This window comes from Vicugna pacos, chromosome 13, assembly GCF_048564905.1.
Source record: "Vicugna pacos chromosome 13, VicPac4, whole genome shotgun sequence".
NCBI lineage: Eukaryota > Metazoa > Chordata > Mammalia > Artiodactyla > Camelidae > Vicugna > Vicugna pacos.
In genome coordinates, this window is record NC_132999.1 from 706,835 (window position 1) to 719,195 (window position 12,361).

At 38.0% G+C, this 12,361-nt stretch overlaps 1 protein-coding gene across 2 annotated transcripts in view; it reads right to left on the minus strand.

Annotated features, from left to right (window-relative positions):
- Positions 1-12,361, minus strand: part of LOC140700562 (pleckstrin homology domain-containing family H member 2-like) — a 178,016-nt gene that overhangs the window by 17,442 nt on the left and 148,213 nt on the right. The gene's annotated exons all lie outside the window — the stretch shown is intronic.

The following is a 12,361-nucleotide window of genomic DNA, read 5'->3' on the forward strand; positions in this document are numbered from 1 at the left end:
TCCACAGTGGCTGCACCAAACTGCATTCCCACCAGCAGTGTAGGAGGGTTCCCTTTCTCCACAGCTTCTCCAGCATTTGTCATTTGTGGATTTTTGAATGATGGCCATTCTGACTGGTGTGAGGTGATACCTCATTGTAGTTTTGATTTACATTTCTCTGATAATTAGTGAGATTGAGCATTTTTTCATGTGCCTATCGGTCACTGGTATGTGTTCATTGAAGAATTGCTTGTTTTGGCCTTCTGCCCATTTTTGGCTGTATATAATCATGGTCCCATGACTCCAGAAAAGTAGGTAAAACACAAAATAATCAGCCCCTCAAGCTGCGACTTGAGGGGAAAAAATACATTGGTCTCAGAGACAAGGAAAAAAGAAGCTACCCACATTGTATCACAGAAAAAAACAGCAACAGGACAGAGAAGAGCCACGTAACCATGAACATGACATTGTCCAAACATATGAGAACAAACAAACAAACAAAAAAACTAACTAACGAAAAGACAAGACAACCCAATTGAGAAGGAAACAATCCTGGACAAACTGTTAATTTTCTTCAATAAAGAAACCTTGTGGTTATACGGTAGGGAAAGGATCTGAATGTTTGGATATGTATTTTGAAGAATTTAGCAGTAAAGTGCCATGCATAATTTTCATGGAAGTGATTCATGATAGGGCAAAAATGAAAAAGGACACAAATTACTATCACTTTCCACTTCTGGCTATAATGGAGGAAAAGGGACTCACTTTAACCTACCGCCATAAATAAATAGAAAACTAGAAAAAAATACATGGGAGGAAAAACAAATGAGGTTAAGAGCTACAACTGGCCCGACGTACTAACTGAGAGCAGTTTCTAGGTCCATGTGCAGGTGAAGGAACCCAAGCAGAGGCTGCTGCTCTCACTGAATTGAGGAGCCAGATACCTGAGTGCAGAGAGGGTGGGCATTTAGGATTTGTGGGTCAGGGTACGAAAGAAGAGGAAGCCACAAAGAAAGGAAGCTCGGAGATCTGAGGAGGGATCCCCTTACATGTCTGGCTGAGCACAAATCTGATCATGTGAGTGAATCAACTATCCCAGGTCAGAAAAATAAACCACAAAGAAAGTAAGCAGAGGATTCTTCAAAGCTTATACAGAGCTCAGAAGTGTTCATACTCCCACCAGCCAGAGAAGACAGGCCTGTAATACATGGAGCACTGGGTAAAGTCTTCAGAAAACCATCACCTTATTCATGGGGTAAAATTAGCCACAAACTAAAGGTCGTTCTGGACCTACCCTAACACAGTCTAAAGGCCACCTTCCAAAGGATCTGACTCATTCCAAGTAGTTTAATTTCACACCCCTCCAAAAAATCTGACAGTGTTTAAAGGAGAGACAAAGTCAAACACAGAAAAATAGTAAAATCAATAATGATCTGCATCCAATCAGAAATTATTACACATGTGAAGAATCAGGAAAATATTTTTTCTCCAATTACTAGAGAAAAAAAAAACAGACATTAAAAACAAATTATAGAGATGATGGAATCAGTATACAAACAAGTTAAAAGTTATTATAAACATGTTATAGGAACATTATAAAAAATACACGAAAACAAACATGATGGGGGAAAAGTGAAAGATAAATTTCCGTGTACAGATCCCAGAAACTCAACAAATCCTAAGCAGGATAAATATAAAAGAAAACCACTCAGAGACAAGTCATGGGCAAACGGCTGAAATCTAGGGACAAAAAACCTTACAATCACCTGTGGGTGGGTTAGGACCAAAGGAGCTAGAGAAAAAGACATTACACACAGAGGAACAAAGGTGTCAATGACAGCATGACTCTACATAAGTCACAAGATAATTCAGCAACATGTTTAAAGTATGAGAAAAAAAATCTCACCCTAAGATTATATACTCAATGAAAATATCTTTCACAAATGAGGATGAAAGAAAAAAAAAAGTAAAATGAACCCTTTTTCAGACATCAAAGCTGACAGTTCATCACCAGTAGCCCTGCAGTGAGGAAATGTTAAAAGTTTTTCAGGCAGAAGGAATAATCCAGCTGGAAATCTGTGTTGGCATGAAGAATAGTGCCAGAAATAATGAATATATAAGAAAATTTAAAAGCTTCTTTTCTCATTTTTAAAATCTCTTTCAGAGTTAAGTGACTGTACTTAAAAAACCACTACATAATGTGGCATTTATGATGCACATACAATTAAAATGTATGAGAACACAGCGTGATGGAGGGGAGGAGAAATAGAAGCACACCACGCATCAAGGGGCATTTTACTTAAAGGTGTACACTGGTAACTTACAAATGTACGCTGTTCACCCAGGCACAGCTTGTAAAAATATGTAATAAACAGGTATATTACATAAACCAAGAGCAGAGATAAAATGCAATCATTTTTAAAGCAAATTAATCTTAAAGAATGTAGGAAATGAGGATTGAAAAAAGACTATGAACAACGGAACTAACAGAAAAATAGTAGGATGGTGGTTTTAAACTCAATCATATAAATAATTACATTAAAAGTAAATGATCTAAACGTATTAATTAAATGACAGAAAGCAATTTTCTTGTTTTTCAAAAAAGAAAATGTAAATACACGCTGTCTAAAAGGCACTTTAAACACACACAAAAAGATGAGTTAAAGTAAAAGGGTTCGGGAAGTCACACCATCCAAACACTAACCCATAACTAGCTCGGAGGGGCCGCCGTGTTATCAAAGTGAATTTCAAAGCAACCAACCCCCCCAAAAAATCTGAGGGATAAAGACAGACATTTGATAACACATCCAAAGGCTGTAACAGTCCTCAGTGTGTATCACATAACAGAGCTTCAAAGTGCATGAAGAAAAAGCTGACAGAAATGCAGGTAGAGAAATCTGTAATTATAGTTGGAAATCATAACAGTCCTCACTGAACAAGTAGACAAAAAACAAGGACTGAACACTATCAAACAACTTGACCCAATGAACATTTACAAAATATTCCACCCAACAAAGAATACACATTCTTCTCACAGGCACACGGAGTGTGCACTGAGACAGACCTCAATTCCAGGTCTTAAAGCATGTCTCCATAAAATGTGAAAGGCTGAAATAACAGAGCATGTTTTCTTCCTACAGTGCAACTAAATCAGCAGCAGAAACTTGGAAAAATCCCCAAATAATAACTTAACACACTTCTAATGAGCCCATGGGTCAAAAAAAAATCAAAATGGAAATCAGAAAGTATTCTGAACTGGCTGCAAAGAGCACAAGGAACTTTACAGGCTGATGTGAACGTTCCACACTGTTTTTACTACGGTAGTGGTTACACAACTACATCCACCTCTCAAAATTGTTGAATTTTCTTGTATAGAAATTATACCTCAATAAAACGATTGTTTAAAAATTTTAAAGAAAAATGTTGAAACAAAATGGTAGGCATACGGGTATTTGGCCTTTCTCTTCCTTATCCCTAAATTATACACTTTTTTCCAAAAATAAAGTCCAGAATCAAAACCAAAAACAATTCAAAACATTTCAACTTGCCCTCCTTCAGGAAAATAAATAAAATCAACTTTGTATTCACCTCTGAGAAACTATTAAGCATCCTATAGTGACTCATTATTCATAAATGATATTTTGCTAATAGGACAGATGTAAGTAGCAAGAGATTGGGGAAATAAAAGATTAAATGGCAGCCAGTGGTCACAAGCACCAGAGGAGCTGGGGGACCAAACATCAAGGCACAATGTCAGCTGAGGGAGGAGCTACTGGACCATGTTGAAGAACTTGAGTGTGATACTGTAGGTCCGACTCAACATTTAGGCTGAAAAGCTAAAAGTAAACCTGGGAGCCTGCTATTCATCGCGTGTTCCAATAACAAGTTCCTTCACTAACCACTGCCCCTGAGCCTGGAAATATGTGTTTGTGGATGTTTCAGTCCTTAACCAACCAAATTTTTTTGTGTGTACAACATTTTGCATTTTCCTCACACGTGGTATCTTGCTGTTCAAACTGTATTTCAGGAACTAGCTGCACGGGTATCTCCAGGAGAACTGTTCCAATACAGCATCTCGGGCTCACCTCACATCTACTGATCCCAGAATGACTCAGGCTCTACCCCGATGCACCTGATCCCCACCGTGATCTGCATACATATTCAAGTTTGAGAAAATCTGCAACTGCTCTGCATTCAGAAGTTCCCTGACTTCCACCAGCAGCGAGAGCCTTCTTTTTCTACATGCTTGTTTTAATCTAGGCATTTAACGTTAAGTATGTTCATCAGGCTGGTGACCACCGGTGCTACCATTTAAGCAAGATATGCCTTACCTGATGTCACAAGTAATGCACTGGTTAGAAAGAGTTCCCAAATAAAATAAAGCACGGGTAGGCAAGCTACAGCCCAAAGGCCAACTCGAGGTTGGCCATCTGTTTTTTCAACAGAGCTGTACATTCATTCATGTATGTACTTTCTATCACTGTTTTCATACGACAATGGCAGGGCTGAAAAGGCAGAGTTTCCAAAACAGATGCCAAACCTACAGAAAGTTTACTCAAGCAGTCAACTTCATCAGTGCTGAGTGGTGATAACCACCTTTTCCCCCCACTATAGCGGGAGTTCAAACCTGAGATCCGTGTGCCTCTAGAGGGGATTCATGAACCCCTTGATTTTGACAATAAAAATTTCTAAGAATGTGTATATATATATATTTGATTCTGGTTTCCATACTTAAATCTTTTATTCATTTATTTATAATTGTATCTTTTTAAATAAATTTACTACACTAACTAGGACCATCAAGCCATGCAGAGTAACAGTGAATGAGAGCATTTGCAATTTGCTCTTGACTTTAATACAAATATCTTTATTTTTCATCATGTAATATATTCATAATATTACACTAAGGTTTACTCCCATTCCTACTTTAGAAATCTAGTATTTTAAAATTCACATGAAATTCTGGCTAAGATGATGTGTTTAAAACAAATTTTTTTAATGCTTCACATTTCACATCTATAAATGGAAAAATTAAAAAGCCAAAAGTACATATGTCTCCTTTATTTCAAAAATGTATTCAATTCCTTAAATATACAGATAGCTCACTAGGTGCAAAAACTAGCCTGACTACATAAACTTCTTGTTTAGAAACAATTACTGGACGTAATGATAGCTGACACTTACTGAGCACTTGCTGCAGCTTTTCATGTAATCCACTCAACTGGCCTATAAAGTAAGAACTACTAGCCTGCTTTAAAGAAAACTGAGTTGGGATATAGCTCAGTGGTAGAGTGTGTGCTCAGCATGCATGAGGTCCTGGGTTCAATCCCTGGTACGTCCATTTAATAAATAAATAAATAAAATAAAAAATAAAATAAAGACAAATAAATTGAGATCTATAAGAAGCCCAAGGTCACACAGCAATTAAGAGACAGTGCCAAGGAGACAACTTTGGTTTCAATCTTCATAACTTTATAGAATAATTTTATTACCCTCACCATGAACAAGGTAAGTTACTGGTTCACATTTTTGCTATGACCAAAAAAAAAAAAAAAAAGAAAAAAAGAAAAAAATTATCTAAATATAGCATATAATAGGGACCTTTTAAACCAGTTTAAAATCTAAATTGACATCTACCTCAAAGACATGGAAAAACATGTTACAAAATAATACAGAAGAATGTACTTCTTATACACCAAATGTATATATTTGATTTCCACAGCTGGTGATTGAAATTGGCACAGCTTCCCCTACAGGGGCCCATGCCAGTCTCCAGCTCCTGCACTACTTGGCTCCATCAGATGCCCCAGAATTGCCTGCTCCCACATGCAGAGCCTGCACCTACTTAACTGAGATTGGTTCCTATACCTTAGCAACCAGTCAAAAGCTCAAAAAGTAGGGACAGATGCAGCTCTAACACCAAACCTCACTGATGCACTTAAATATTCACTCCTTTCCTCAACCATGTCTGAACAGACACCGGCCTCTGATCTACTCGTATTTGTATCTTATCTTCCCTTTGATACAGATCTGATGCCCTAGTTCCAAGCTGCCTACTTGTCTACTCCAGTTCCTAATCAGCTACCCTATTCCTGACCCCTGTTACTTGCTAGACTCTCCCAGGTTCCATCAACCTATGAAAACATATGCCCTAATAAACGCTGGCAATATCATTGCTTCTATAAGAACAAGCACGAACCAAGAGAAACCACGAGCCAAGCAAAGGAACACCAGACACAGATGTGGATACAAGGTTTTGTGTTTCTTGCAAATCAACATGCAAATCCTACAAAGGAAACCTGGCCCAGAATCTATAGACTTTTCCATAAACAATAAAGCATTCTCCATTATGATCTCATTCAATTCCCATACTTCCCAAACAATATTCTTTTACTGGAAGTATTACTGTATTACTTGACAATAATACTGGCACCCTCCCCACCTTTACCTTCCTCAAGAATATCCAGGTATTCCCAGAAGCAGGAGTGTATCCCATAATTACCCCCAAAATATCTTGTGAAAAATATCAACCCTAGTGGAGAGCCCTGCCTGTACAATGCCCCTTGTGTACCACAAACACAAGCTTTAAATGGCTAGGGGGAAACCTGTCACCACTGTCTGAAAGATGCACAGTATTGGCGAGACTTCAGCAAGCATCCACACCTGCTCAGTCAGAAGCCAGGTCTCCAGCGATGCTCCTGATTAGAGGAGCTACTTAAGAAGACTAGTGTGCATGTCTGTGTCCTAGTTGCAAATGAAAGGCTGAGGAGTCTAAACTAGGGAGATGAAATTCTTAAGGCTGAAAATGTACCAAACAAAGCAAGATTTAAAAGGTTCTAGACAGTCAAAACTCATGACAAATAGCTGGCCTGCACTCTCGCCCCACTGCAGTCTCCTTTTCACACAGCAGCTGGAGGAATAATGTTGAAGTGAAGTCATATCATGTCAGTCTTCACTCAAAACCTTCCAAAGGTTTCCCAGCTGCTCGAAGTCCTAGCCATGGTGTACAAGGCTGCTGTGATCCTTCCAGGAGGCTGCATTTCCCCCACTCCACTCCCGTATCTGTCTCACCTTACATTCTGCCACTTGCCCCTTACTCTGCAGCCACATGAGCCTCAACACCTGTCCCTCTGCCTGGACCATCCTCCCCCAGAGCAGCGCTGGCTGCCACACTTCACTCAGACATCTACTCAATTTCTTCACAAGCTGTCTCTCATCATCCTGTCTGAAAGCCTATGTCCCAATCACACTCCTTCTAGCCCTGCTTTACCTTCCTTCACACTATCATTTATTGACACATCCCTCCACCACTTGAATGTAAGTTCCATAAGAACATGGACTTAGATTTGTTCTGTGATGTACCCTCATTACCTAGGACAGAGTAAGAAAGAAAACAGGGGCTCAGTAAATGTCTGCCATAAGAATTAAGGGATCCACTTACCGGTCCATGGAAGTATCTGTTTTCATTTATATTTATTTTAAAAAAAAAAGCAGCCTATACCTTGCTGATAAGAGAGCCATGCATCAATTATCAGGAAATGTGATCTTATGATACTCATCCAAGAAGTATCTGAGTTTCTAATAGGTCTAGCATTTGCAAAGTGCAGTTTGTTAAAAAAAAAATTATTATAGATCTATTCACTAGATATGGTTTTTAAAAATCTTCCACTGATGCTATGAGCACATTTCGGATACCAGTCTCTGCAATTACCCATGCAACTTTCAGCACTGTTTTGCATGACTTTCTGGACAGCAATGTAACTGTCATACTGCTGTTGCAACTAAGTTTTTCAATAACCACTGAAGTACATGGTCAACGTCTTACTTCATATTTCAACAGTTCAGCAAGCAGCAGATTTTATTTATAAGTAGAACTAAACTGCATGGGATAGAACCCCAGCTCTGCCACTTACTAGCTGAGTGATCTTGGACAAGTTACCTCCCTCTTTGTGCCTCACTTTCCCTGTCTGTAAAATAAGTGAAATGCCAGTATCTGTACCTAATAGTGTTGTTACCTGGATTAAATGAATTAATGTGTTTACAATAGCATACAGTATCTAGCAGGTAAGAATTCAGTAAATTACTGCTTAATTAATCAATGAATATACTATCTCATTTAAATCTCAAACCAACCATATAAGACAAGTACAATTAATCTTAAGATGAGGCACAGAGAGGTTAAGTAACCCAACCAAGAGTACAAAACTTCCTTCTAGCACTAACATTCTGTGAGTCTAAACTTACCCCAAAATGAAAAGGGTTTTTTTTTATAACGTTTCATGTTAATAACATAGCAAATTTTACAACTTTTATTGGATAGAATCAGATAACCATGAAGACATTCTACATTTCCCTTGAGTCTAATTTTTCCAGGGAATGACAATTGCTGAGTGTTTAAAAAAAAATTTTTATAGGAAGACGTAGCAGTTGAGAAAAAGCAATTAAGTTTTTATAGAGAAAATTCTAACCCATTCAGTCTAAGTATTTTTTTTAATTAATAGGGAATAAAAAAATACTCAACAGGGAAACAAACCTACAAATCTAGGAGTAAAAATAATACAACAATGAACAATGAAAAAATGAATATTCTATTGTAGTCCCTGAATACAGACCTGGAGCTGCTTTTATCACTCGGATGCATTTCCCAAGCCAGGCCACAGGATCCACAGGGAGCAGACCAGGAAGGACTCAAAGGATGCCGACCTCTAACTCCTTTTCTCCCTTCTGCTAAAGCGTGTCACACTCACTGACGATGTTCTAATCATGTAAAGTCCTTAACAACGGAGAAAACAGATCTGTCTCCCGACAATGATGCAGACAAAATCCATTTAAGTGAGAGTACAGTAAGATGGTAGTGATCTGACATCAAAGGAAAACCACAGGTTCCACTGAGGAAACTTTCTGGATAACTGAAGTTTATCTATGTGCCAGATGCCTTTCCACGTGGACTAGTACTGCGTTTTGTTTGTGTGTTTGTCCTCTACTTTAGCATCTTCTTGAGCCAGGCTCATCCTTACTAATATCTTTATCCTAAGAGGTCATAATGCTGTGATAACCTCTAGGCTATTGCCTTATTGTGCCATCATTCTTATATAAAACGCTCCATCCTGCAGGGTAGTTATTGGTCAATGTGTCTTTTCTCTACTATGACATTATCTATACATAAAAAGCAGACCAACAGCTTTTACTTTCCAGCCCTTAGTTGTAATCACCAGAAATCTGCATAAAATAAATTCACGTGGTGCCTAGTACCTGCAAGCCCCATGGGAAATTTGAACATCCCCACACTTAAAAAGAGAACATAATCTTCTTGGTTATGTAAGGACAATGCCCTTAAGCTTGTAAGATGCAAACAGGTATTTAAGGGCATGAAATTAGTTCAGAACAAAAAAACAATATATATTAAGAGAGAGAAAACAAATGTGGCAAAAGATAACCATTAGTTAACTTAGGTAAAAAGTATACAGATGTTCATTGGACTATATATACTACCAACCTTTTAGAAAATATAAACGTTTTTAAGATAAAAAGTTAGGAAAAAACAAACATAGTATATCAAGCAAATGCCTATGTGTAAAACTGGTAGAAGAATAATTAGATTGTACCTGTAATACGGAGAAAACAGATTTAACTAATTTTTGTAGTTAAAAGAAAAACTGGGGGGGGGGGGAAGTAAAGCTACACCAAAAACTCACTTACCTACACACACACAGGAATAAGAGGAAAATGGCCAGCAGACTCTAAGCAGAAAAAACAGAACTTGGTCTCCTTGCCACTGGAGAGCTTAGCAGGTCTATTCCTTTTTATAATTTGAGAAAAGCATTTTATTTCCTGTAACTTTTTTGAAAGACACCAGGATACTGGTATTTACTAAAGGTACTCTGCCATTAAAAAATGTTTTTTCCCCCCTGATGTCTTCTGTGAGTACTTGATCACAAAATTACATAAGGGATTTCTTTTCTAATAGATACTTTTGTAAAAGATAGAACCTATATCTCACCATCTAGAGATTTATTACCTGTCCTCAGCTTTTAAAAAATGAATACATATATAAATTTATCTCTGATGAAACTGAGATGGTATTGTGCATAAAATGTTTCTGTAAGCTGCTTACCTTCTCTTAATTGCAAATACTTCCTAACATCAAAAACAAAAACAACCAAAAACCTCACAAAGAACTTGACTGACCGAAAGCCAAATGGCTCAAATACTCTAAGCACAAAGAGCCTCAATTATGCTCTGATTGTAAAATGATCCAAGCTTCATACAGTGGCAGAATCTAACAAACTCATTATACTTTTTAAAGCACATGTTTCTTAGAGGCAGTTAAGTTTTTAACAGCATGAATTCTGGAGCCAGACTGAACACATTCAAATCCTGGCTTCCCCACTTAATAGCTAAAGGCCTTTTCTGACTTGGATAGCTTACCCTCCCTGATCCTGTTCCCTCATTTATAAAATGAGAGTAACAGAGCCTTACAGAGATGTTGTGGAATGTGAGTTGATACACCCTAACCTGGGCATTTGGTGTATCAGCTCCATCCAGAAACCTGGCACACAGTAAGTCTGCCCTAAGCACCAGCCCTTGGGGTTATTTCTCATGTTCCATCAGGAGACAGTATCTTGCTTCCCAGGAGTGCCTGCGAACAAAAGCTTCCTTCCTAACTCCTAAATCTAAAGCCTACGATCTTCTGTTCTGATCTAAATTAAATGTAACAGACCAAAAAACATAGAATGAACATGCCATTGACTTCAGAGAAGAGACCATCAGCACAGCTCACTGACGGTGGCTCAGTGCCATCTTTGTGTGGGAGAGCAATATTACGTAAGAAACAAAGTGAATCATTTTCCTTTTCTATGAAAGAAAGTTGATCAGACAATCTTATGAATAGAGGAAGAAAATCTGCAAAAATCTTTTGACATCACAGATCTTCGTGTTTACAGAAAAACTCAATTACAATATATGAGATGATGTGTATGAATAAGCTAATGCTGGCACATTCCCATTCCTCAGGAAAATCACTTGTAATCGAGGTGTTCTGTACAGCCTTTTCACTTGTGCAATTTACAAGCCAGATAACAAGAGCATTTTCCCCAACATAAAATTGTATTTTCTTCCTAAGGAACTTGAGTCATCAACCATGTCTTAGGCATCACACTGTGCTGACCAGGGCTTCTAACATTTATGTATTCACCCTGATCTTAAAGAACTAAATTCCATTAACAAAGCTGTTCTCTTGTAGGACAAAGGCAGATTTCGAGGAGCAGTCTTGTCTTATGTTTCAGCAACATACTTAAGTGCCTTTACTGCTGCAGTCTTGGAGAAGCGACTTGTACAGTGTGACTTCAAACCTAGCTACATTATCTATTTCTTCATTAGAAACTAGTCAAATTATTTTCTACAAATATCTACACCTAAGAGCTACAAGTGAAAGTTCAAGAAAGGAGAGTGTGTCTACAGTTATACGCATATTCCAACCCACCCACTTTTTCAGACAAGCTAGTCTCTAAGAATTAAAACTAATGCAGCTAGCTGGCTCAAAGTGAAATAATAAACTATAAATTATAAACTAAATCAATCACAAAGGACATAAAACATTGATTTAATACTGAATGTATTAAATTCCATCCACTTATGAAATATAACTTAAAAATCCAAAAGTGGAAACATGTACATAATTTAATTTCCACACCAATTTGAAACTCCTGTACACCATTTCAAGTAAGTGCAGACACAAGGAGAGACATCAGCGACCCACATAAAGGACTGTAACTTTCAACATCTAACATACACACTCTCACACACACACACACACACACAATGGCTCTAGTCACTCCCCCAATGTTGATAGCTGTCTATCCCACATCCTGCAGTATATCCTAAACCCACCCTCATGACCTCACCTTTCTCCCATATTGCACCTCAAACCATCTGCCTCTGTCTCTTTCCAGGAAATCTGGATGTGTAAATAAAACAATTCTGCCAAAAATGTTACAAATGAAAATAAGGGGAGAGAGGGATGGAGTTAAGAGAAAGATATGAAGATTTTTTAGGACTTCTGAGTTAAAATTTTGAAGAAAATAAATTGTGAAAAGTTGAAGCTGAGTAGAACTAATTGTGAAGATAGATTTGCAGAGTAAGTTGCTGCTTAAGGGCTTTAAAAATCTTCCCCCACAGAAACTAAAACCCTTCTAATCCAGGCTCTTCTGGGTTAACAGGCAACTGGTTTGGGCTGGTTTTGAGATAATCCCCATGGGCCATCATTCCATCACTGCTATAAATTAACAGAATCAGATATTCTTCCCAAACACAAGCTCAAAGATGAAGAGAAGCATGGGCAACCCTGGAAAGCAGACTCCACTTGTTCTGACTGCAGTGCCTG